General features: G+C 41.1%; 1 long non-coding RNA gene across 1 annotated transcript in view; it reads left to right on the top strand.

Moving 5' to 3' along the window:
• The window catches only part of LOC137859150 (uncharacterized), a 71,448-nt gene extending 59,919 nt beyond the window's left edge, over nucleotides 1-11,529 (top strand). The window contains exon 3 of the long non-coding RNA XR_011098176.1: nucleotides 11,051-11,529. This is a non-coding gene — a long non-coding RNA (uncharacterized lncRNA). The remainder of the gene's footprint in view (nucleotides 1-11,050) is intronic.
• Nucleotides 11,530-24,195: the final 12,666 nt, after the last annotated feature.

Here is a 24,195-nt window from a genome sequence, read left to right on the forward strand (position 1 = left end):
TTGCGCCTGATCACCTTGTCAATTTGTCCTTTTCTCCTGGGGCTTTTCTAGTTCCATGCAGGGTCTTCTCCTTACATCTGTGCCAGGCTGCTTTCTGTTCTGTGACACATGCAGATGAAAGAGGAACATTTCCTATTATCTCAGATTTGATGCTGGTTACAGCATCAAATCATCCCATGACTGAAAAATCAATCGTGGGAAAAGTCCTGATAAGCCCCTTAAAATCTGAAATATACTCACTGTAGAGTTTAATTGCCAAGCTCTATGACACTAATGAATATAAGCAAATGTACTTCTTTTTCCCCAGTGACTTACTGTTTGGCCAACTTTGAATTGTTATTAGTGGGGAAGACAGAAGCTCATTTCTGCCAAGAGAATAACTCATTTAAATTGCAACTCTCTTTTTCAACAGAACTCTCTGAAAAGAAAAAAAAAAAGAAAAAAAAAGAGAGAGTATATATGAGAATATATTTAATGTGCACAGAATAAGATTGCCCACCTAATTTAATTGTTGGAAAGAGCTAACCTTTTTTACCACAGCATGGAAAATGAAATAACAACGATTCTCTGGCAGACATTTAGCATGTGAAATTTCACTTCTAACAGCTAATTATGGCAAAGCCTGGTAAGTATCCTAAAAAAAAAATAAGCAATTGCTATGCCTAATGTGTATAAGATGATTTTTGGTCACCTTGTACAGCTGAGGGTGAAAAACCATTTAAAAACATGGTCTTTGTTTTGGATGCTTCAAAATACTTTAGAAGTGCAAATTAGTTCTCTTGTGCTCCAGCTGTGCTCAGTGTAGGTGTTTTGTTGGTTTTTTTCCTGTGTGTATCTACACTTTTTATATCCGGAATTATGGGGTTAATTTAGAGAGAAATCATTTCCTTAGCTGGGATTTTTGCAGGCCTTGCAAAGCAAAAGTTGGAGATAGAAATCCCCTAATCGAAGTGAGAACAAAGCTTTGAGTGAGTGAAGATATATTGAGTGGGACTTCTGGAAGATCAATGGCTGTTGGTTTTTTTTTTAGAGGACACAGCTGAGGAATGGAATCAGAAAGGAAGCTGGCTTCTGGAGGGATAATAGGGTGAAAGAAATTACTGACTTTTGCTGTTTTATATCTAAAACCCTGATAGGAATCCCCAAAACTGACAAACCTAGAAGTCCTCAGAGAGCAGATAAATGCTGTAGAGGCCGTTGAGTGCTATCCTGAGAGGGAAGAACATCTGCTGGAGATCAGCTGGGAAGATCAGGGTGCCATGTAAATCACTTCTGTTTTTTGACGGACAAAGGAAGACTGAAGCCAGGTGACAGCAGTTTCCCACCAAGTTACCTTGGGGAGGGCTGGGGGACAAAATCCTTAGTGCTACAGCTGCTGTACAAAAGGGAGGCACTCACCCTTGTTACACACATGAAGTCCTACTGCAACCCATTTAGCAACTTGAGCTGGCCTTAAAATGAGGCCTAAACTGTGAGGCCACAGTTCTGTGTTCTGCCTCCCGTCTAATATCAAAGCTTCCCCTGCTTGTGTGAGTGAGCCCCTGCTGCAGAGGTCCAGCCTGGTGACTCTGCTGCTGAGAATTCCTTCTGCTCTGAAACTTGCCCTATAAGGATTCAATAAAGAGCGGATTTTTATTTATGCCAAAATATGTTTTGCTGTTTGGAAGCTATGTGAAAAAGCTATGGTCACTAATTGATTCAATATTTTTCAACAAAATGTCGGCATGGTTGAGGCTTCGCTGGTTTTCATAGACAAAGTCAGCACTGCAATTTGTTTTCATTCTTTACTAAGGCTTTGCAGCACATGTGGTACAAACCATTCCTTCCTCTGCTTATCTCCTGTGAGCTTAAAGTACAGATGACAGTTTTCTTCTACGTCTGTAGATTCAGAAAAGGTGGGCTCTAATAATCACACGAACCTCTACTTCCTTCTACTGCTGTCAGCTCCCATTCAGGCCCTGGCTTTAAAACACTTGGACTGGTGAGCTGCCCAGTGCACTGCAATTGTCTCCACGTCATGTAAGGGGCAGAAAGATGTTCAGCCCATCTTGCAGCAGCCAGAGTAGGAAGTACTCCTGCCAGCTAGACTGGAAGAAAAAGCCTTTAGTACTGTAGCTAGGAAACCTGGGCTTTTGCTAGCTACAGACACCAAGTTCCTGGAAGTTCTAGGGCCACCCAGCTAGAGTAACTGGTGGCAGTGACAGCAATAAGGCTGGAGCAATTCCTGTTACATTAGGGTGAGCATGGGAGAGAGGCAGTGAGCCTGTCCATATTGCAGCTGCCATAGTAAACACCCCTGCCTTCTATTAATAAATTGGTAATCGGGCAGTTGCTGAATATCCCCTTGTTGTAGGTTGGATAAGAGCCACCTAGCACTGAAGGTTGCAGGTCAGAGTCAGTTTGGACGCTGAAGCCGTGCCCGTCCACAGAGAATGCTACAAGTGATGCAGAGGGCATCATGGTGCTGAGGGGAAGAAGGGGATGGCTAGAACTTTGCAGAGGGTTTAACAGAGGACAGAACATGGCGTATCTCATAAGCTAAGTATTTCCCAATTCCAAGTCAGAAGCATCCATTCTTTGAATGGACAAGTAACATTTCCACACCTGAGAAATGTCCGGAGTCCAACAGAACTGTCCCACCATGCCTGTGTGCTCTGGCTCACCAAGCATATTGTGTCTCACCTTGGTATCTGGTCTATGTGCTGCCTGCTTCCCTCTTGTTCCTTACCTTGCTTATTGCATTTTCTAAGTACTTCCCCTTGGCACTGATTTTTTTTTTTTTTTTTTTTCCTGCTAGTCCTAGAAATTTCTCTGTCTTTAATTTTTTGTCCAGAGCTTGCCCTCCTTTATCCTTTCCCAACCTCTGAGGTGTTCTTTGGACTTTTATCTTCTACTAGAGTAGTAAAGGATGTGCAAAAAGACTATTCAGAAAGCATGTCTTGCTTTTTTGCTCATCTCTTGTCCACAGTGGATCATACTCTATTTAAAGATGTCAGTTATTTCTGTTTGAAAATATTTATTCTCATACAGCAGGAGTCTCTTCTGTGCTTGAAAAGACTGAGGCTATGTTTATAATGCCACGTTGGCTTGGGGCAAGACTTTGTCCCAGTTGCCCACATGACCTAGTTTTAGTTCTCATTCTAGCTCTGGTCTGGAGTGAACCCACTAACAGCAAGTGAATCCAGGCATTGGACACAGACTGACATGAGAGATTAATTATTGTTCTGATGGACAATTCAGACCAAACAAACTGGATGACAATGTTCTGTGAACTCAAGCACAGCTACCAAAGGCAGGCTAGGTCTGGCTTGGCAGACCTCAGGCTTGTAGAAGCAATGAATAAAAAAAAAGACCTGGCAAAAGGCTAGGAAATAACATAGTGAAAATACATTGGATGCTTTTTTTTGAAAGTGGGGACCAAAAGGCAACACAGAAAAAGTTGTCTAGATGATGATTGATCTGAAGAACTCATTGTCACAGATGTCGTGCAGACCAAAAGTTTACTGGGTTTTCAGAACTGGATGAATGTGAACATCCTGGGTGAATTACGAGGAATATAAAATTCTTGTGCTCTTTAGATTAAGCCAACTGTAATAGAGACTTCTCTTCAATTTACAACTGATTTTTGCTTTTAAAGCAAAGCTGGTTATTCTCTGCTCTGATCGTTCCTTTCCTTCACTCTTTCATTTTGGCATATGGTACTTTAAGCAAGACCTGAAATTCTGTGCAATTTCCATGAAGTCCCAAGACAAGGCTCTCAGACAACTGTGACTTCTTGAGTTATGAAGCTATGGAATCTTATCTGGACATTCCTATGTCAAGGCCAGAACTTACATTGTATTTAACATGCTTTTTTCTACCATTGTGAAATGTTTCAGTATTTTTTTGCTTGAAACAAGCTAATGTTTCAAAGAGCTCTTCTCTATAAGTACCTGATAGTCTTAAATATCAGTAATTGGAAACATAGTACGTTTTGATCTAAATTAAGAAAAATTCTTAGTAGAAAAATTCCAGAGTGTGCATCTTATTCCAGTTGGAGAATTTACTGATTGGGTTGTGCCATCCGAGCTTTCTGCCCTCTACTTTTGCAAAATTTGCATGAGTTGAAAATATCTTTCTTTGAAAATCCAATCAAATATAAAATTTGTTACCAGGATCAGTCTTGAGCAAGTTGGTGGCCCCTGGGGAAGCAGGATGAAACCAGGATTTAAAGTTTTTACATCTGTGGGTGTTGATGTCTTCAGACATGGTACACTTAGTTTACTTCTTGGTAACAACAGTAACATAGATTCTTTTCCTAAAAAGATGTGATTAAACACCTGCTGCACTTGCAGGATGCCTTCCTGTCATTGCACTTGCAAAGGTTACTGACTCATACAATGGGTTGGTAGTGAGAAAAATCCTTTACAGAAACGTGTATTCATTCTTTCCATCTTGCTGTTGTGCTGCTTATCTTTTAGATGAGGTTTAGCCACAATTTTCTTGGACCTCTTACAAGCATATGAGCAGGCTCATGCAGCTCAAAAGTTTGGTAGTCAGTGTAACACTGAGGTACTCCTCCCAGTCCATGCGAACATTGGCTTTCAGTCCCCAAACATGAAATATTTGGGCAGAACCCAAATCATCTCTTTAAGCCTACTTTGTTGGAAGGATATTTCCACAATGTGCTAGGAGATTTAGTTATTCAAATTCCATTAAAAACTTAGTTGGAGCTGGGTGGCAAATTTAATTGCACCCCAGCTCCCCATTTCCTTTGAAACTTCCCTGTCTAAGGGAGCAGACCTCTGTTGTAGTGCCAGCAAGTTGTTACAGGGCCACTGTGACCTAGTAGAGCATGAACACACCTGGTAAGTTACCAATAACATACTGACCTTCACAAAAGCCATTTAGAAACGCAGACAGACTTAAAATAGTTTCTACTCTGAGTCTTCAGCGACAGCACACCAAACCCTACATATTTTAATGGAACATAAAGAACTGTTGCTCAGACTCTCCAAATTTCTAGCTCTGGGGATCATTCATAAAGTATAAATGAAGGTCTGGATAAATCTTAACCTTCATTCATACCTTTGCAGGGAAAGATACAGGACTGGGGTTTCTGGAATCTGGCACCCTACTAAGTGATTTCTCAGTATGATCAGGAAGCTCATGGATATTTGTATGTACATCTTTATTGCTAGAATTATAAGATTCAACTTTGTTAATCAAGGGTAGAAGCATGGTGAGTGATCATGTTATGCGTCTCAGGCTGTCTAGTGGCAGAACATATCAGTCTGAGAATGCGTGGGCTGATTACAGCCTAGACTGTACAGTCAGCAGTGATGAAGGGAAGAGAAGAGCCTTCTCAGAGGCCAGAAAATGTAGCCCAAGAGAAAATGTAGATGCCTGGACTAGACTTTAATGACTTAGCTGTATTTGCACATATTATGGGACTATGTCTTATGAGGACTTAGACGCTAATAAATGAAGGAAGATATAAACCTGATATAATTCCTTCATTCCTTCAAGGTATAATTCCTTCACTTTGTCAGAGGGCCTGTTATCCCAATGGTACTTTTCCATACCAATACAGTATCACTGAGGCTTAGGTGATCTGGAAACATAGATGGTCCTGCTCGCTTGGCTGCAGAAACAAGAATGGATTAAAACATCCTGCCATACCAACGCAGAGTTATGCAATGTGGTAAACTTCGCATATGACAATTCCAATCATGTCTTAACAGAGATCTCAAACAGAGCCAAGGATTTACAAGCAACTTCTGATAAATTCTTGAAAGCAAAGGTCTTATTTCTATAGCAATAGTTTTATTTAGCATTGAAATTTTGTATGTGGGATAAGATGTGATTGGTAAATCAAAACATCCCAGAGTGTCAGATGTGAGCATTTACTGTATCTGAAGGGAATATGAAGGTTTCTTTTTAGCTACTATTGAACATTTCTTGAACAATTACACACGCTGTTGAGTTACGCTGTTGAAGTTAATGGGAGCTTTGCATAATTGTTTCAAAAGAGCACTGAATTTGGCCTATGAAAAACTCCGAGTTTCATCCTATTATTTCTATGCCCACTAAATAGTATTTTCATAGGTAACATGTGGGAACACCACAACCTTGATGTTCTGTTGCTACCTTTTGCTTTCTTTTTTGTTCTTAACTTTGGTTGGCTTTTTGTTCTTAACTTCTTATATGAAGAATTGCTCTAGGCATTTGTGTCATGTACAGTTAAAACTTAGAGGATGCTTAGAGGAAGCATCAAGAAATCATTCTTTATTTTCAAACACCCCAAATCAGAGCCCATAGTTAGATGAAAAGTTCCATTCTTATTGCCTACAAGTAGTTTCTGTAATTGGTAAAATTGCCTGTTATTGTTTGAGTGTGTTTGGATCTCCTGCGGTAGGTTTTATATGTTTGAGAATTGACTGGAAAGAAAAGCAGTGGCTTTCCCAAGTCACTGTTTCATTCACACAGGCCAAGCTGTAGGTATGAGATTAACAGGGTCTGACATGAATGGGGCTCCTTCTCTCTCAGGCCTATTGGAAAACAAAACACATACCGGCATACATTTGAGCAACTGTGAGTTGACTTTGGAGAGCACTGGTATTTTTACACAATAACAGTCCATTGGATTCCCTCATAAGTCTTTCAGTTCTTCATTACATAAGGACTTTTCCTGAACTGCAGGGCAGAGAGCAGCATGTATGTAATCCCTGTTTCACACTAATGCATCACATGTGCTTTGGATTTCAAACATCAATATTTGTAGGAACATACAGTAGGGCTCTTTCTGTGAGCGGGGATTGGATTCTCACACTTACTGCCTTCACGGACTCTCCATAATTCACTGAGCATGGGCTTTGCTTTTCTTTACTTAAATTTTTGTACTTCAAAATTGGCCCTTTATATTTAAGTGCCGTGGAACCCTCCAGTAACAATCCAAAGGACTACAGCATGATATTTATGAGGAGAGGCTCTCTTATAGGTGAACATTGCTGTACAGCCTTTGTTTCTCTCCTAAAATATTGTTTTAATTGATCTTACTGTCTAGATCTTCCTCAGTTGTAAATCAGCACATATGTATTGATTGCAATGGTAATATTGATTCACAATAGCCAAAGGTTTCATCTGATCTGATTCTTGTCATATCTGTAGACAGAGAAATGTGTAATGGTGTTTTTAGGAATGCCTCTTTGTTAGCTGATTAACTTGTCTGGAACAGTTTTTGTGGACCGATTCTGTAACACTACAGAGGGGAGTACCAAACAGCCACTGGTTGCATCGATCATGGGGGATCAAGGCGCAAAAAGAATCCCCAGTTTTGCATGCTCAAAAGCAAGGTGCTGTAATCCCCAGATTCTAAGTGCCAGGTCTCCTCTGCAGTATCCAGAATTCACTGTTAATTTCCAAGGCTCCAGGCACAGGGAAGCTAAGGCAGGTGTCAGAGAACGGGAATCAAAGCGCCCAGTGCTGTGAGCAGGAAGACTTGCAGAGAAACCAGTTGAAAATGCTAAGCACAGAGCCCCGCCTGAAATAGGGGTTCATATCCTGGACAACACTCAGGTTCTTCCATCCATTCAGGGTTCAGTGCTATGAATCACCTCCTGAACATGGGAACCTACAATGATTTTTCCCAAGAACTGAGCCAGGCTCATTGCTTTCCTTCAAAACATGACTGCAGGCAAGGTTGGACATACCTTTTCTGTAACACCAGTTAACATTGCTAGTACTTTTGCCCAGAAAGGAGGAGAGCTGAGTGCTGTGCCTGCCCAAACCCTGTTGCAGTCGAAGGGGCTTCAGGTTGGTGGTTAATAACGAGGCTGTAGACTAGTGTGAGGGGGAGTCCTTCTTGACCCCTGGCAGAAGGTTTCCCATTGCATTCAGGCTTCACCTAACATCTAAATGTGATCAATTAAGCTATAAAAGGACTATATTCTTCTTTTAGTAACACCATGGCAAAACTAATCATATTAGTACAATTGCACAGCAGATGTTGGCCTTGTACGTCTCAATTATTTCACCTGCTTGGGTTGCAGGCTTCAAAGATCCCAACAGAAGAAAGTGTCCTGTTCCTAAATACGCTGTTTGCATTTATCCACAATTAATCTGTAAAGAAATAATAAAACCTAGAAAGTAGCTTTCTCAGAGAGAATTGCTCTCATTTTCTTTTGCATGCTCACAATGAAACGCTTGTGAGTGCTCTTAACAGCAGACGGCTTCTGTTAGCTGCCTTTCGCCTGCTGAGTTAAACAGAAAGAAAAATGTTAATGGTCAGAGCTTGTCAGCAGCACATTGCCATTCACGTTTAGTCACACTTCACTATTGTTTTGTGTAGTTGTTAGGATACAGATATGTCTAGGGTCAAAAAGGGAGCGGATTCATCCCTCTGGAAACTTTAATAAAGTTTCAGCTCATGAAAGGCCTGCAATACCCACAAAAAATAGGCTCACTGACTTCTAAAAAAAAGTAAATCAGTGGGCAATGTGAGAAATACTTATAATTTCTTAATTATCTGCATGTCTGCATGTAGCATTTTTTACTCATGTCATAAATGCTCCTGTAGCATAAATAAGAATGCATTCTATTTTGCTAATTTTTTCAACAAGACATTTAAAATTGCTTTAGAAATACTGACAAATGTAAGGGAAAGGATGCAAGTGGACTAGAAAGCAGATAAAGCTCAGTCATAGGATTCAGTAGATCCCAGTTTAATTCCATTCCATCAGTGAAAATGAATAATTCACTTTCTGTGCCTAGATGTAAAATGAAGTCAATACTGCTTCCCTCAATGGATCTTGTGTATTTTTACTGCAAGCTCTTGGAAGCAGAGAAAATCTCACGTGTCTTCAGAGGGTAACAGTGGGAATTGGTGCATTATCTGATTTTTTATTTGTTATGTGGTACAGAATAGTGATCAGTCAGAATTAATTGAACACAATTCTGTAAGTCTAACACACAATCTTACACTCACACCATTAGATATCCATTACAGAGCAACAAGGGACACTTCAGCTGAGGATAAAATTTGCTTTCCTCTATAAATCCATTTTTTACTGGCATCTCTGCTAAAGTACTTTCATTCTTACTTTGCTGAGTTTCAAATTTGGCATGAGTGGGCTGAAGGCAGCTAATAATTTGATCAAGTTTAAAGTTATTTGAACAAGCTGTTTCAAAGTTTCAGAACTTGGTGAGGGGAAAAGTATTCTATCAAATTTCTAAAGTGTTTTCTTTTTTTCCCCTTTGCCCTGACCTACCAATAAAACAGACTGAGTTTGAGATGCTACAGTTGTATGTAAAATCTGGTGGGCTGTGCTACATGTACCCTAGCAGGCTGTTGAACCAAATAGAGTCCTCAGGCTGCTGAAAAGCATATTTGGAAAGGGACTGAGTTAGGAATTTTGGAATAGTGTGCTGGAATCCAGCATACTTCCAGGGGGCCAACCTATTCTGGTGTTTCCTTGCAAGTTTATTAGCAGCTGGTTCAGGCAAAGAGTTACAAGCAACACAGTCGGGTGCAGGAGGGAGCCTGCAATGATGGGGACAATGAGGATGGCCTGGCTAAAGGACGCAGAGGTTCAGCAGGCAGGAGGGATAGGTACTTGAGTGTGTTCTTCATTCCTTGCTAGGAAAATACAAATAGTGTTATCAAATTCAAAAATCAGAAATGAAACCCTGAAAAAACTTGAAAAATTGTCTTTTCATGACAACCAAAAGAACTTGAGGGCTTTTAAGAGCAAGAGGTTTGGAGCTTACTTTCTTCACATCTTGCACTCTTGAAAGCAATGTTTTTTTTCCTCCTGCAAGTTAGTTAGAAACTAACACTCAGACTTATGTCTATAATCAGAGGCATTCACCTGAAACTGCAGTGCTCTTTTAAAGGCCCGTCATGTTATTGCCACTGCTATTTTGAAATTAAAGAGGGCTTTTGGAGGCCAAATTGCCTCTAATGTTAGACAGGTATGCCAGACAGATGCCATCTCCTGGCTGTCTCTGTTGTGACAAGTGGAAGAGGTGAGGTAGGTGAGCCTCAGCACAGCGTGCCAGCCTCGCTCCGGTGAAAGTTCTTGGTTCTTTTGTGAAGAAGGAAAAAGAGACGAGGACTGGATTTCAGACACAGACTTTTGTATGCAGAGAGGCAGTCTGAATCCAAGTCCCATAAAGAGGCTGCTGTGCCCCACCGGGACTGGCACTAAAGGAATGGTAAAACACAGCTTTTCCTACCTCAGGATAACCAGTGGCTTAAATCCTAATTTTCCCTGTATATCTGCATCAAAAGCATTTCAATGTGGGAAATAACTATAATATCAGCAACAGCTGCTTTTAATTGAACAGTTCTTTGAACTTCAGGAATACATTAAGTCGTGGGGGGGAGATATTCTAATTACTTGTCCAGTTTTGCAATGTACCCATCAAATGAAGAGTCAGTGAGCTGGTACCTCATTGAGCTGCATTAATCTTAACTATAAGACTAACAAAAGCCTGTTTAATAAAGAGTGTGTGAGAAGAGAAGCAGGGTGCCTCCATCTCCAGGCTACTGCGTACAAAGCGTGCCTCTGCCGACAGCTCAATGCAGGGAGCTGCTTGGCACTTCACACGGGTCTGCGCCGGCCATCGTGCTCCCTGGCCTCTCTTCAGCCATTTCATCTGCCCCATGGAAAGGGTGTAAGTTTTCCTCCCAACCACAGGGTGAGTGAGCCTGTGTGGAGATGATAAAACCTTTGCAGTTGAGGGAGGGTTTTTTTTAAAAAAAAAAACTTTCTTCTTTAAAGCTCTGCTTGCTGCCAGAATATAGTCTCAGAAATGGCTAGAAGGAGAAGGGAAGTTTGTTGCCTTTGTTTATAACCCTAATGAAACCTTCACTGAAATATCCAGGGCTGATCAGCAAACAGGAATTCCAGTTTCTTAAAAATAGGTAGGATATGTCAAATTCTATTTTTGTCATGTGTTGCTATGCAAATGAAATGCTCTAAAATAGCCTATCCAAAAAGAAAAAAAAAAAAAAAAAAAAAAAAAAAAGCCTTATGCTGAAACCCTGTGTTCATGGCTGCTTTTCCAGGTTGGTCAGAGATTGCATCCTGGACCTGAACTCCCTGCTTAAAGCTTCACCTCAACCACTCCATGGCATGAAGGTGAATCAGTAGCTCCTCGCAGAACATTTCTAACTGAAAAAAATAGAAATGTATTGGCCAACTCAAAGTATGACCAGTGCTTATGCTGGTTCCTTCAAGGATATTGAGTCTCCCAGTCCTTTACACTTTGAAAAGAATGATTGGAAACCTTGAACACCTGCCTTAAATCAAAAGGCTTATGTAGCTCAAAATATTAATCTTACCTAAGTTAAAAGAAAACATCCACAAGAAGGAGAGATTTCTGTTTTAATCTGTTAGTAAAAAAATATTTTAACAGTTTATATAATAATATAATTTATCAGTGGAATAACTTGCCAGAAATGTGGTGGATTCTTTGCCACCAGCAGATATTTGGAAGGATACCTAAGCTAACTTTAGAAGATAGATGACAGCTTAGCCATGTGCTACAATGTTGATGTAGAAATTTTTGGGTGGATTCGTATAGATAATTGTAATGTTTCTCTACAGTTTTGCAGTTTGTTCATCTGTGAACCAAAATACATCTTGGATAATGCACGATGGCATATCCTGTGTTTATCCCATATCCTAGAGCTTCCTTTGAAATTGCTATTCATGAGCTTAATTATTTAAGAGTATTCCTATCTGGGGTTTTTCTCGCTCAGCTGTATACCAGGGGGGTATGACAGAGCATAGCTTGCTGCAGATCTGGGTAGAGGGGATTCCACATTCAGGTGTGTTGGGAGCAGGATTTTGGTGTGGATTTCTTTTTTTCTTTTTTTTTTTTTTTTCTTCCTTTCTCTCTTTTTTTTTTTTTTTTTTTTTTTTTTTTTTTTTTTTCAGTTTATTGTCCGCTCTTGACACCTGAGCAAGGTGGGTTGACTGAGCATCTAGAAACTGTTTTTTGACTTCTGCTGCCTACCACCCCTGTTAATTGACAGTCTGCCTTCTGCCTTTCTGATGCCATGTAGTGCTGCCAAGCCACATTAACTCAGCCTTACATCTCCTGGCATATGCCTCCCCTGGGGCACAGTGCCTGCTGTTCAGCTCCCAGCACTGACAGATGAAGGTAAACACTTCAGGGTAAGCAAGTCTAATGCTCCTTATTTGCACACCTATGAAAAAATCAAAGTCAGCCATTCATCTCTCCTGGTCGGTAAACACAGAAACCAACTGGGCTGTGCTGCATCTGGCTCCCTGGGGGTTTGTTTTCATAAGACTTCTTGTGAGGATTTTTGTTGCTGATTTTGAAAACATTTTGAGGTTGGATTGCAAATGTGATGTCCTCATTTACAGCCTTTCCTTAACCATAAATCAAGGGATATGTAATTAAATGAAACAGATAGTCAAAACCTTGACTAAGCTGTTTATTGAGCTTTGGAAGGGAAAGAGATTCTGTGGTTTCACAAAGATCTAATATAAAGATCCACTTATAAAATACAGTTGTTAAGGTTCAGGTATGCCAGCATTAATGCATGATAGCAGCTAGCATTGTGCAGCACATACTAGAGAAACCCATTTGCCTGGATGAAACCCGGACTGTAGGACACTTTGCAATATGAAATGAGAACTGTTCAAATCAAATAACTTGCTTGGGCCTGTGAATTATTTATTTAGGGTTCTTTTTCCATAAACCAAAACATATTTTGCCCCCCTGACATTTTTTCTAACATTACTGGTAAGAGGGGAGATCTGTATTATTTATTTATTTATTTATTTATTTATTTACTTATTTTTAGAATCTTCTAAGATGTTTTAAAATTTAATTTTATGACATAGATTAGCTTTCAAACAAAGAGCTGCTTCTACCTGAAAACAAGTTTTGAATGGGAGGAGAAGAAAAATGTCAATCTTCTTGCTGGAAAAAAAAATTCCAATTAGATGTTTGTGAGATATGTAAGTCAGAACAATGCTGCACTTTGACAAAATTTTTGTCAATTTTTTGGTCAAATTTTTTTGTCAAAAGATTTTGACAAAAAAAAAAAAAAAAAAAAAAAAAGGAAAAAATGATCAGTATACCCAAGGAGCAAGAAGAGGATGAGATTCTTGCTTTTGAGTCCTTATTTCAGTTAGTTTATATCAGCTGGATAAGTGTCCCTTCTTGCTTTTCATCTGCCCTCCTCCCTCCCCAGCATAAATTGGGCAACCCGAAGCACCACGGTCGTGATGGTCACTCTCACAAGGACTTGAGTTGAGGGTGGAGTTTACAGCACAAGCTGGGAGGCCGGGCAGTCACCGTTCTGCATGGCTGAAGTGATGGGGCATCTGGGGCTCTGCGCTGTAGCACAGTGCTCTCTGCAGACCAAGTGCCACGGAGCTGGGAGCGCTGAGGCTGGCTTTCTCAGTTTTCTTTGCTGCTGGAAACAAAACACTGCAGACAGACTGACAGGTCTGGAGAGAGCACAGAGTCATCAAGAGCCATGTTAGAAGTCAAGCTGGGACACTCCTTAGCGTCTTTTCCAATGTTACCTGCTGATGTTTGATCTGCTATGTAATGCAAGTGAATGCCACTTCTCTATTTCCCCCATACATTTATATATGTATGTAGATGTATGTGTACATTTGTTATTATACAACTAGTCACTTAAGTAAATACGGATCTCCATGCTTATTCTTACTTCTACCTTCCAATCCTTTTAACTTTAATCCATCCAGCTTTGTGAAATCCAAGTTACGCTCTTCACCTCCTGCCTTGGTGATATATTGTGAGCAAAATTCTTTAAAATTACGTCAGTGCATCCCAAGATGGGTATCTTTCCTTTTGTTTGGTCCCTTATATTCTTAGACCACACACACCCCACTAGAGTTTGTTAGAATCTGCATGTAAGCAGTAAGTCACTACTGTTTTCTTCACTGCCATGTGCTGTTTGCATCTTCTTGCTTGGCAAATTAAAAAAAATCTTTAAAGGACCACACATAGCAGCTGAGGACATTTCTCCATGTCCTGGCCTTCTGACAGCATTGTCAGCTGTGAGCATGTGAAAAATCAAACTAACCCTGGTGTCAGGGGATGTGCTTTCTTCTACATCTCAGGAAATCCACTCTTCCTAGCTGCTGGTGCCACTGAGCTCCCCTTTTCTGTAGTTGCTCAAGCCTCTCTGTAGCTAGAGATGTCCAGATCTCTTCAAAACTGGGGAGAAGTTTTGAATAGCTACTGCTTTTACTAAGGGGACAAATCTGAGCTCCTATGTAGGTTTGGGGTTCTTTATTTGTCTATTTCAGTTGCAAGCATTTCCAAATGTAAGGTAACCTGAAATGGCATCACCTCTCAGGGTTGGAATGCTGATGCCTCAAGATCAGCTTTTGCAGAAATTGCTGCAGGGATGTAGTTGGTGTTGGGGTACGAAGATGGCATGTGGGCACCCAACGATTCCTTGCCTAAGCGATGGCAGCAATGACAGCAAACTCTTGCTCAGTGTCTTCAGGAGGGACAGGATTCAGCAGTTGTCTCCATCACTAAGCTCAAGGTATGTTTGGAGAGGTTATATCTGGTCATAGGTTCCCTCTCCCAACACTGATATGTTGCTGGAGGGTGAATGGGAAGTTGTTGGGATTGAGATTGTATGGGAAGGTGTGGGAGAGCAGGGGCTAAGTATGGAAATTGCAGCAGTGAGTCACAAGGACAACCTGCTCATTGCATTTTCCAGAGAGATTAAAGATATTTTAACTGGATTTTAAAATTTGCAATGGATTAAAAAAAATAATAATAATAAAAAAGACAGTTCGCTTAATCTTTCAAACTTTGATTACTGAAGAAAGTTTTGCCTCTTCAGTACTGCAGCATGAGAAGTGTTCAAGAATCATAGGATTACATTAAAATTCCACACACAGAAGGTGTGTAGTGGGTGGCAACCAGAAGTATGTGTGACTTAAGACTTGGGATAATGTTGTCTTCTAAGTACTGATTAAAGATGAAATACTGTCAACAACTTTTTTTTTTTTTTCCGTACAACTTAATGCAGCAAAAAGCTGCTTCCAAGATGGAAACTTTGCAGCCATCTTATTCTGCTTATCTGTTGGACTGTGATTAATAAAAAACAACTAGGATACGTACTGCCTGACAGAATACTGTTTATTTGTGCATAGAAACAGAATTATAGGCCAGATACTAAGTGCTATTTCAAATACAGATAAAGTCATTAGGACAGCTTAAAGACCTTTGTTCCAAGTTTAATTTATTAGACATTCAGGCTTACATAATGGAATACTTAGATTACTGACACCCACTGGTCTTCAACAGAATTGTGCACATAAATTATTACATAGGAATGATGGAACTTAATTTTCAGTTCACCATAGGTGCAGTTTTGTGCAAGAATGAAACTAGGGATATACAATCATTTTCATATACAAGTGACAAAGGCTAACATAAAATCTGAGCACTACACAAGACGCTAGCATGAAGCTCTTACTTCCCACTCCAGAAAATCATACTGAAATGCATGTTGAGCTCACCTTACTGAAAAGAACAGTATGCTTGCAAATTGGTTGGGCCGCTTGCACAAATAAAGCAAGCACGGCTTTGCTAGGAGAAAAAATCATTTCAAGCTGTGCATCATGTAAAGCTTATTCACCAGTAAGTCCCTGAGCCCTTTCTTCACCAGGTACCAGATATCAGACCATCCGCTTCACCAAATGCTCCGTATGTGGCTGGCTAGGAGTGACCTGTTTCACTCAATGCGTTTGCAATGTGTGTGCAGCACTGCAAAGTGTCAGAGCCTTGCTGAGATGTCAACAGGCAGATAGACACAGCCAGTCAGTGCTGCCCTTTTGCCTCAGTCAGAGCTGAAAATCCAAATAAGACTAACAGAAGAGCTGCTACACATGGCTTTGCAAAGATATGCTCTGACTTGCTGCTTGTTTTTAAATGCTGCCTTAAATCTAGATGGCACAGTTAATGTTTTTCTCCTGTGGAAGGCTGGAGGATTAACAGTAAAGCTCTGGTGTGAAATGAATCACTCTGAATAACCAGGAACCATGCTAGAACTGTCTATAGTGCAGGGACTGTATAAACAGTACTGGAGGTAGGCCCCGTTCCAGCAGTCCTTTTGTGCTCTGCAGAGGTTTTGAGTGAATACTTACAATTAAGCACATGTTGACATTTTTGCTGAACAGAGATTGATTTAAGTAATACATGTAAATGTTCTGTGAAACTTGAGTCTCTCTTCCAGGCTGCACACTATCAAAATAATTGTAATTTAACAAAATATGCTGAGAAGCTGGCTTTAAAAATATTGTGAAGAGTGAGAGGAGAGCATCTATAGGTAGGATTTCTCTCTAATATGAGGAAGAGTGATTATAACAAATATTTACATATCTTAGAAACTGAGTAAGGGTTGGGACTACTGGCTTCTGAGTATCAGTAGGATATCAGCTGCCAAACGAGAGAGCGCCGACTTGGATTAGAAAGGAATTGCTACTTGGCTATCCAGTACTCCTTTGAAAAAGGTCAGGAAGGTTTCATTGTCAAGTGTTTTGTGGGGGAAACTAGATGAAATACGTAGTGTGTCATCTTCATCTCTTGAGTTCTCTGATTTACTGTCAAACTGGAACGCCTCTGGTTAGTGATTTGTTATCTTTGAACAGCATCTTAATAATGTAGGTAACTGCTAGGAAACTGTGTGCAGCCTGCCCAGATTTTCTGTTTTTTTTTAGCTCACAGGAGAGGAGGAATCAGGCTGCCCAAAGCCATAAGTGCACCATTGTACTTCACCAGCTGCGTATGTGTAGTGTCCCTGGAACGGGTTCTTGGACTCCGCTGGAGTCACTCCAGATTTACACCAGCCTGAGATGGGAATCAGGCTGTACCACCCAGCAATTAGTCATTTCAGCTTGGGTCTGCCCTTTTTAGTTTCATAATTCTGCCCAAAGCAACTAAGCCAAAAAGCTATTAGAAAAATATGTGATCAGGCAGATTTATTTTGTATTAATTTTGTGCATGTGGGGGTTTCTGTGGTTTACCTTTTCTGTAGGTGGCAAGAAGCAGGAAGCACATGGATTTCTGGCACCATGTTCACCATCAAGGGAGGGAAATGCCACAGATTGAGGGAACAGGTCAGGAAGGGTGGGGAGAGAAGCAAACCACATTCTGAACATCCAATGCCCAGAGGCCATGCAATAAAGCAGTGCAGATAATATTTGTTTGTTTGCAATGTCTTAATTTGTCTGGAAGTATTCAGCCCTTTAGGTTAATTGGAAACGTAGCACTTTCAAAAGTGAAAAATAAGAAAACTGCTACATCTTTTTTAAAGTCAAATCCAAAATGTTTCAAATCTCCTGTTTGTTTTTTAATCTATACCTATTTCATGCTAACCATTTTACTGAACTTAGGCTAAATTGGCATATAATTTGGTCTCTCTAACAAAAGTCTCTTCATGTTCCTCTTCTTTTTCATATTTAATAGGATCCCTGATCTAAATTTTTCACACAATTCCAGTTCCTCACAGAACAGAGCATAACATCTTTGAACCTCCTGACCTCTCAGAAAACCACATGATAAACACTGGGTAAATAGAGTTCAGCTCTGCTCCCCCTGCAGAGTCTGACCGTTTTCACTGATGGCTATTAACATCAGCTGTCAGTGAGTAGCTTACTTCTTGAGCCCTTTAAGATCAATGTCAGGGCCTTTAAGTGGGTCCATGTTGTACCAATACATAGCAAGAAGCCCCAGTGCAATGTGTTATCATCTGTCTTTCCCTTACCATGAAAGAGGCAAGTTGCTATGCGTTGTTGATTCAGCTGGAGCTCCTGGGTGGCCCATGTGCAGTTGGTCACAGGTAGATGTATTGCAGCAGTGCAGAAAAAATCCTGGATTATTGTGCTCTGACTGGTTCCAGGAAGAGCGATGCATCCTACCAGCCAGCTGGTGATATATAAAAAAATATTCCTGGCCATTGGTAGTGTTTTGGCACCCAGAGGCAGGAGAGGAGACCGGGAGGATGCTGAAGTTGCAATACCTCAACAAAGAGGAATGTCTCTCCAACTGTTCCTCAAGGCTTTTTCTAGTTTGCTTCTGTCCTGGCTTGAACCCACTGCATTTTATCCAAGAGCTGATTTGTATCAGTTGATGATATCACAGTTTAATAGCATCAGTTGTGCTACATATGAATGGACCAGGATAGGGCTATTGTTCTTAGCATACTGCTTGCAGTATGGCTTCTGATTTGATGAATACAATATACGGAGATGGTAGATAAAGGCCAATTCCCACATATCTGGTGAGCAAGGCACTTTGCTTTTCTGCTACTTAACCTACCAAAGAACCCCTGTCTGTAGATACTCAGAGTACCTACATAATCTTTAGGCTGAGAGCCATCCTTCAGAGTTTAACTTCTGGTGTTTTCCATGTAAGGGGCAGAGAGGGGCTCTTCAGCTATGCGGCATCCCCCTGTAGGAAAGCCAGGATACAACTGGACTGTGGAATCTCACTGATTTCAAGCTTGCTCTCCAATGCTGGAGATAAATCTTAAAACATTCTTTGAAAGGAACAGCAAGAGATTTTGTTTTCCAGTTTCCACAAGAGACTTTTTTCCATTTTGTTTTCTTCTACAGATAAAGAAATAAGGAACCCAAATAGAACAAATACATCAGAGAAACAGAAGATAAAGTATCCCATGTAGAACTTTGACACTGGAGGCATTTCCTCTTTTCTGTATAGTGAAGTGCTTTTGCAGATCAAGTATAATGCAGCAAAGAGGAGAACCTTGCAAGCCCTTTCTTTGTTGTACTCAATCTGCTTTCTTACATTGCTAGGAGTATGGGTAGATCACAGTCTTAAGGGCAAAAAAAAGTTCATTTGGCCAAATCTGCAGCCCTGAAATTGAAGGGTGATGAGCTGGAGAAGCATGCATTTGTGGTAGCAGTGATCTCTGAGCTGCTTCTGTGCACTAGCTGATTCCATAACCTCCCTGCCTGTAAAACCATGAAATGTGTGTGCTTGCAGCATATTTACAGTTTTGCAGCTGTCCACAAAGCACGGGTTCTTGCTTTCAGAAAGACACCTGACCATTACCTGACCTGCAGAACCTGGGCTCGTTGTGTAGCACAGTCTCATCATGTAGCCATTCTGCGTGTTAGAGGCGATGAGTATCTCTGGGTTGATACCTGACAGCTGGTGTCCAGAACATCAGCCACTTGGATATTACAGGATTCACTTGCAGGGTAGAACCCTAGGAGATAAAAACTTTTCCTTTCTCATGGCATGTATTTGTACTGGTGGAAGAGTAGGGTGTTAATAGTCAGCAAGAATTAGTGCTTAATTACAGCCCATGCTAGTAGTGCTAGTAGTCCAGATAGTCTACAACAATAGAAATGATGCAGCTGTCAAAGGGAATAACTGATACATTTCATCCTGAAAATGCTTCTTCGTGCTTATCAAGAATGCCAGGCTTATCCTCCCTCAGTAGCTGGTAGAACAGCTCCCTCTGCTGAAGCGATAGCAGAAGTCTCAGCTGCTCCAGCTCCTTCGCCAACTGCCTATGTATGAGCTGCTTTGAAAAAGGAAAGGAGGCACACACCATCAGGGCCAGGTGAGATGGTGAGCAGATAACGGGAGGACATTTTGTCTTCCCTCTTACCCCACCTGTTAACAGGAGTGGTGTAATGCAGGGACATCCTCTTACACAAGAGAACCTCAGTACCTTGGTGCATTGATCACAACGGTTAGCAAAAAGCTGTCAAATGTTTTCACCTATATACTGAAGAGACTTCCAAATTTTATTTTTATAAGTGGCTAAAATATGTGGCATACATGATTTTGGAAGTTGAAACCTGTTCGGAAGAGAACAGATGGAATTATAAGTGGAGTCTGGCCTTGGATTCCAGAGAAAAGAGTCAGATTTCTGACCATAAGCGGGTTGCTTCACATCTCCATGGTAGGTTCAGTATTCCCTTGGCAAAAAGGAATAGTATGAGGATAAATCCTCATGGCTGTGGGCTGCTCAGAAGCATTGGTGAATGTGATTTTGAGAAAAAGCCAGCCCGTGACAACCCAGTCTGGTGCCTCAGTAGTAAAACATTGATGTCTTAAGAACTGGCTTAGTCCATTAAAAAACCCAAACCCTAACCCTGCTGTTATTTTAGTATGATCGGGTTTTCATGAGTATGCCCTGAAAAATATGAAGACAGGACTGCATGCTATACCTGATCAGCATGCTAATCCCCTGCAATATAAAAAATGATGTTAATTTTCACACTGCTGTTAGCCCATAATGTGAATCTTCTTGGTCAAATTTATAGAAGGATTTAAAAGCAAAAGAGAGAGAAAATGTGTTCTGTGTTGATTATGCCTTCCTTCTAGTTACAGTGTCTTGTTATAAAAACTAGCTGGAAAATTAACACTTAATTTCATTGCAGAGTAGTATGAACAGCTGAGAGGAAATACACTGATTATGATAATTCTGAAAAGAAAAAAAAGAAAAAAAAAAAGTTATATTTGGAAATGTCAGTGTGTCATTCAAAATATTCAGTATCCGGAAAAGAAAACATTTAATGTTTTCCCTTGCCTGGTCTTTTCTGAAATACCTTGTTAACATTAAAAAGAGAACGGGAGCTGGAATACAAAGATTCATGTAGCCATATGGAGGCAAATAAACCCTGTGAAATGTTTTGAAGCACTTCAAAAACAAAACAAAACAAAAAAAAAGTTTGTACATGTTGCAGAACAAATACAAAAAACTCTTTTTAGCTTTCCTGACAAAGCTGATCATTCTTTAAAGAATATCCAAAGTACTCTTATGGGATAGATCTTGTCTTATGCTTTCTGACTGGGTCTCCAGGCAGCAGTAAAGCCAGGTGACTCCTGTCCCCTCAGTCCTCCATGGGCAAGATCAGTTGCAGTGGCAGGGCTACAAGAGGCCTGTAGGTACATGGGCTGGCAGCTGACCCCTCAGTCTGTGGGGCTGTTGGAGAGTGTTAAGAAAGAACAGCCTTTGAAACGAAGGGATGGAAAGCCTTAGATGAAATTCTATGCCTTCAGTTGTTTGTGGGGTGGGAGAGGTTTATGACACGGACTGATAAAAGGGAAATACACAAAACCCACGTGGCTGCCTTGCTACATCTCTTTCCATCAGCAGAGCTTCTTTGGGGATGGAGGACTAAGCGTGAGGCCGGTTCCCTGTGTCAGCTCTGACAGGAGCTGAAAACAGGTGTGCATGTAGAAGTTATGACATCTTGTTGTCTCTCACCTTTTAGTCCATCTCAGTGAAAAGTATAGTGTGTACCTCTTGGCCTTGCCAGGGACGTTCGTGAGTAGTTCCAAGTCAGTTTTGTAGGAAATGGCCTCTAAAAAGCAAAGCTTAGAAGGAGAAAGAGCATAAGGAGGGCAGCTGGTACCTCTCCCAGCCTGGCAAGCCTTTGCTAGAGACCCCTTCCACACATAACTTCTGAGGAAGGAAAAGGCAGGACGCAGCAGTGGCTCACCGTCCCTTGAGCAGGCTCACTGGGCCTGGGACAGAACACAGGAGGAAAAACACAGAGATTTCACCAAGGCTTCTTGGACAGACCGAGACGTCTATAATGTTATGAGAGGTTGTGAGAGGAATAGGACAGAAAAAGATAGTTGCAATCCAGGCAGCTAATGAGGCCTTGGAAGGAACAGATGCAAGCTGTCAGTGCAGGACTGGAGCAGGAAGAGAAGCAGAAGGCTGCTGGGGAAGAAGTTTAGGAGAGAAGACAGATGATGGGGAGGAGGGGAAAGTTTTTAGGTGGGAGGAAAGAAAAGGAGACAAGAAAGAAGGACTCTGCTTGGGAAGAAAGGGCATAAGGGAGTCAGAGAGATTTAGAGAGAGGAAAAAAAAAAAAAAAAGAAAAGAAAAAGAGGGGTTCCTAGGAGAAAAGGCTGTGTGAATGTGTAAAGCAGGCCTCTGCTTTGATCTCCAGAGCACTGCGTTTCCATACCAATTCCAACCAGCTGGCAGTGCAGTGTATGTGCAGCTGGCTGACTCCTCTGACTCCTCACCCAGTCAGTGAGGGAGGGACCCCCATAGCCTCCGTTAAGCCTGCTGGCTTAGGCTGGTACCTCCACAAACCCATGTGGGGCAACCATCAATTTGGTTGATGTCTGAGTTAAGTCTACAGCGAAGATGTCCTGTGTGCATTTACAGACCATTTACTCCAATGTGACAATGACCTCAGCTAGAACTCTGGGCTCCTAAGGCAGTACAGATAATATTTAAGGGAGAAAAATTAATGGTAGAGAAGGAGGTGGAATACAGCTCTGCTTTTGTAGGCCTTGTGGCAAAGAACTGGGCAAGGCTCACACTTCTTGTGCTAGCGGTTTTGACATGAAGACTGGCTAATGAAGCCTTATTTTCTGCTTGAATGCAAGGAACAGACTTGCTGTTGGACTTGCAGAAGGTCATTCAGTGATGCTGGTGATTCATGGTAGCAGGACAGTGGTCTCTTGAGAGTAGTCATGAAATCTGAATTTGCTAACTGGAAATAATGATATTGTGGTGGAAGGCTCTCATCTGTTGCCAGAGGCTCTTAGCGGAAGCTTGTTCCAAACCATGTTTACCACAGATGTCTCCTCTCCTTTCTCTCACCAAGATCCTTTCCTGGCACATAAAGATGAGAAGGATCATGCAATTTGCCACTTCTCTTGTCCAAACATCAAAAATTTTGGAAATTCTGACTTAACCCAGAAGAAGCTTTTAGGGGAAACAAATTAGCTCTGTTCACCTCAGTAGTGATTAAATGTCAATACAGCTGTTATTTATGTGAAATAGAACTCACTGACAGCTGGACCCAGATTTGACCCTCTCCAACCTCTGCTGGAGTCCATGAGAGTTGGACATGAGCTCCTTGTTCCTGCAGAGGCTGGGAGGCTGTGGAGACATTGTTTGTAGCAGACTTTGGGGACAGAACACAATTAGGGGCTTGGAGGGCAGTGGAGGAGGAATGTGAAACTGAATGACAGGCTTTTCTCTACAACTTTTACAAGATGCTCTGGTGTTTTACTAGATTTACTTAGGCAGAGTCAAATTCGTGGTGCAAAACCTTCAAGTACTTTGAAAAGGAAACTGTTCTCACAATGCCCCATTTCGCCTGTTTTGATCGTGGCTGAAACCTAGCAAGAGATTGCTGCTTCAGAAGTTCAAAGTGATTCTGAACAGAACCTGAGAGATATTCCATATGTTAAAAACAACTCCTTTTGTTTCTCTGGCATGTACTAATACTTGCCATGGAAAAGCCTGTAAGCCTTGCTCTGACATTGCATGTCAGCAGCATCTTTATGACAGTCCGGTTCTAAAAAAGCACTTACTACTCCTATCTCCTTAGCAGTTGTACACACTGACTTACAGAGGTTTGTTTCTGTTGTGTTGTTTTTTTGTTTTTTTTTTTTTGTTTGTTTGTTTGGTTTTTTTCCATAGAAAATGAGAGGGGAAATTGGACAAGACTTTGTATTTTAGAGTCAAAAGAAGGAACTTGGCTTTGTTAGGCACTTTATTGGTACCCAGAAGAGCAGATTTTCTGTCACAGGTCTACCAGATCCTTCTTCTCACGGTGTTCTGACTCATAAATTTAGGCTACAGGTTATTGACTGCTCCTGTCTGCTTCACTTCCCTCCTTTGCAGATTCCTTGTCATTTGGAGAATCCTTGCACCACCATATGAGTAGCTTAGCTGATCCTCAAACACCTGCTGTATTGTCATAAGTTAGTGCGATACTCCAAGGAAAACCAACATCTCTGTTGGTTTCCTTGATAGACCAAGCTGTAATTTGTAAGGATGCCGATTCCTATCAGCTCAGCTGCCCATGCAGTATATATGCCTGAGAAACAAGTACATGTAGGTTGGGCAAGTCTGACTTTTATTTTAAATGTCAGTGTGTGAGTCAAGGCTTTTAGCAGGGATGCTGCTGTCTTTCTAGGGCTGATTGAAACTATATTTGACTGAGAAATGTTTTCATCTCTTTCGCAAAGATATTTACTTTAGACAAGAATCTCACTAAAATCCAGGAGCAATGTTGCTCCTGCAGATGCAGTGTGTTCTAGTTGTTTTGCTTTGATCTCCCTGTACAACAGCTTGATCTGCTGATATCTGACAAACAGGCTGAAGCCTTGGCCCTGTTTTGTTTTCTCTCATAAGTGTAGCAGGGAGTAGCAGTACTTAAG

Source organism: Anas acuta, chromosome 7 (genome assembly GCF_963932015.1).
Source record: "Anas acuta chromosome 7, bAnaAcu1.1, whole genome shotgun sequence".
In the NCBI taxonomy this organism is placed as follows: domain Eukaryota; kingdom Metazoa; phylum Chordata; class Aves; order Anseriformes; family Anatidae; genus Anas; species Anas acuta.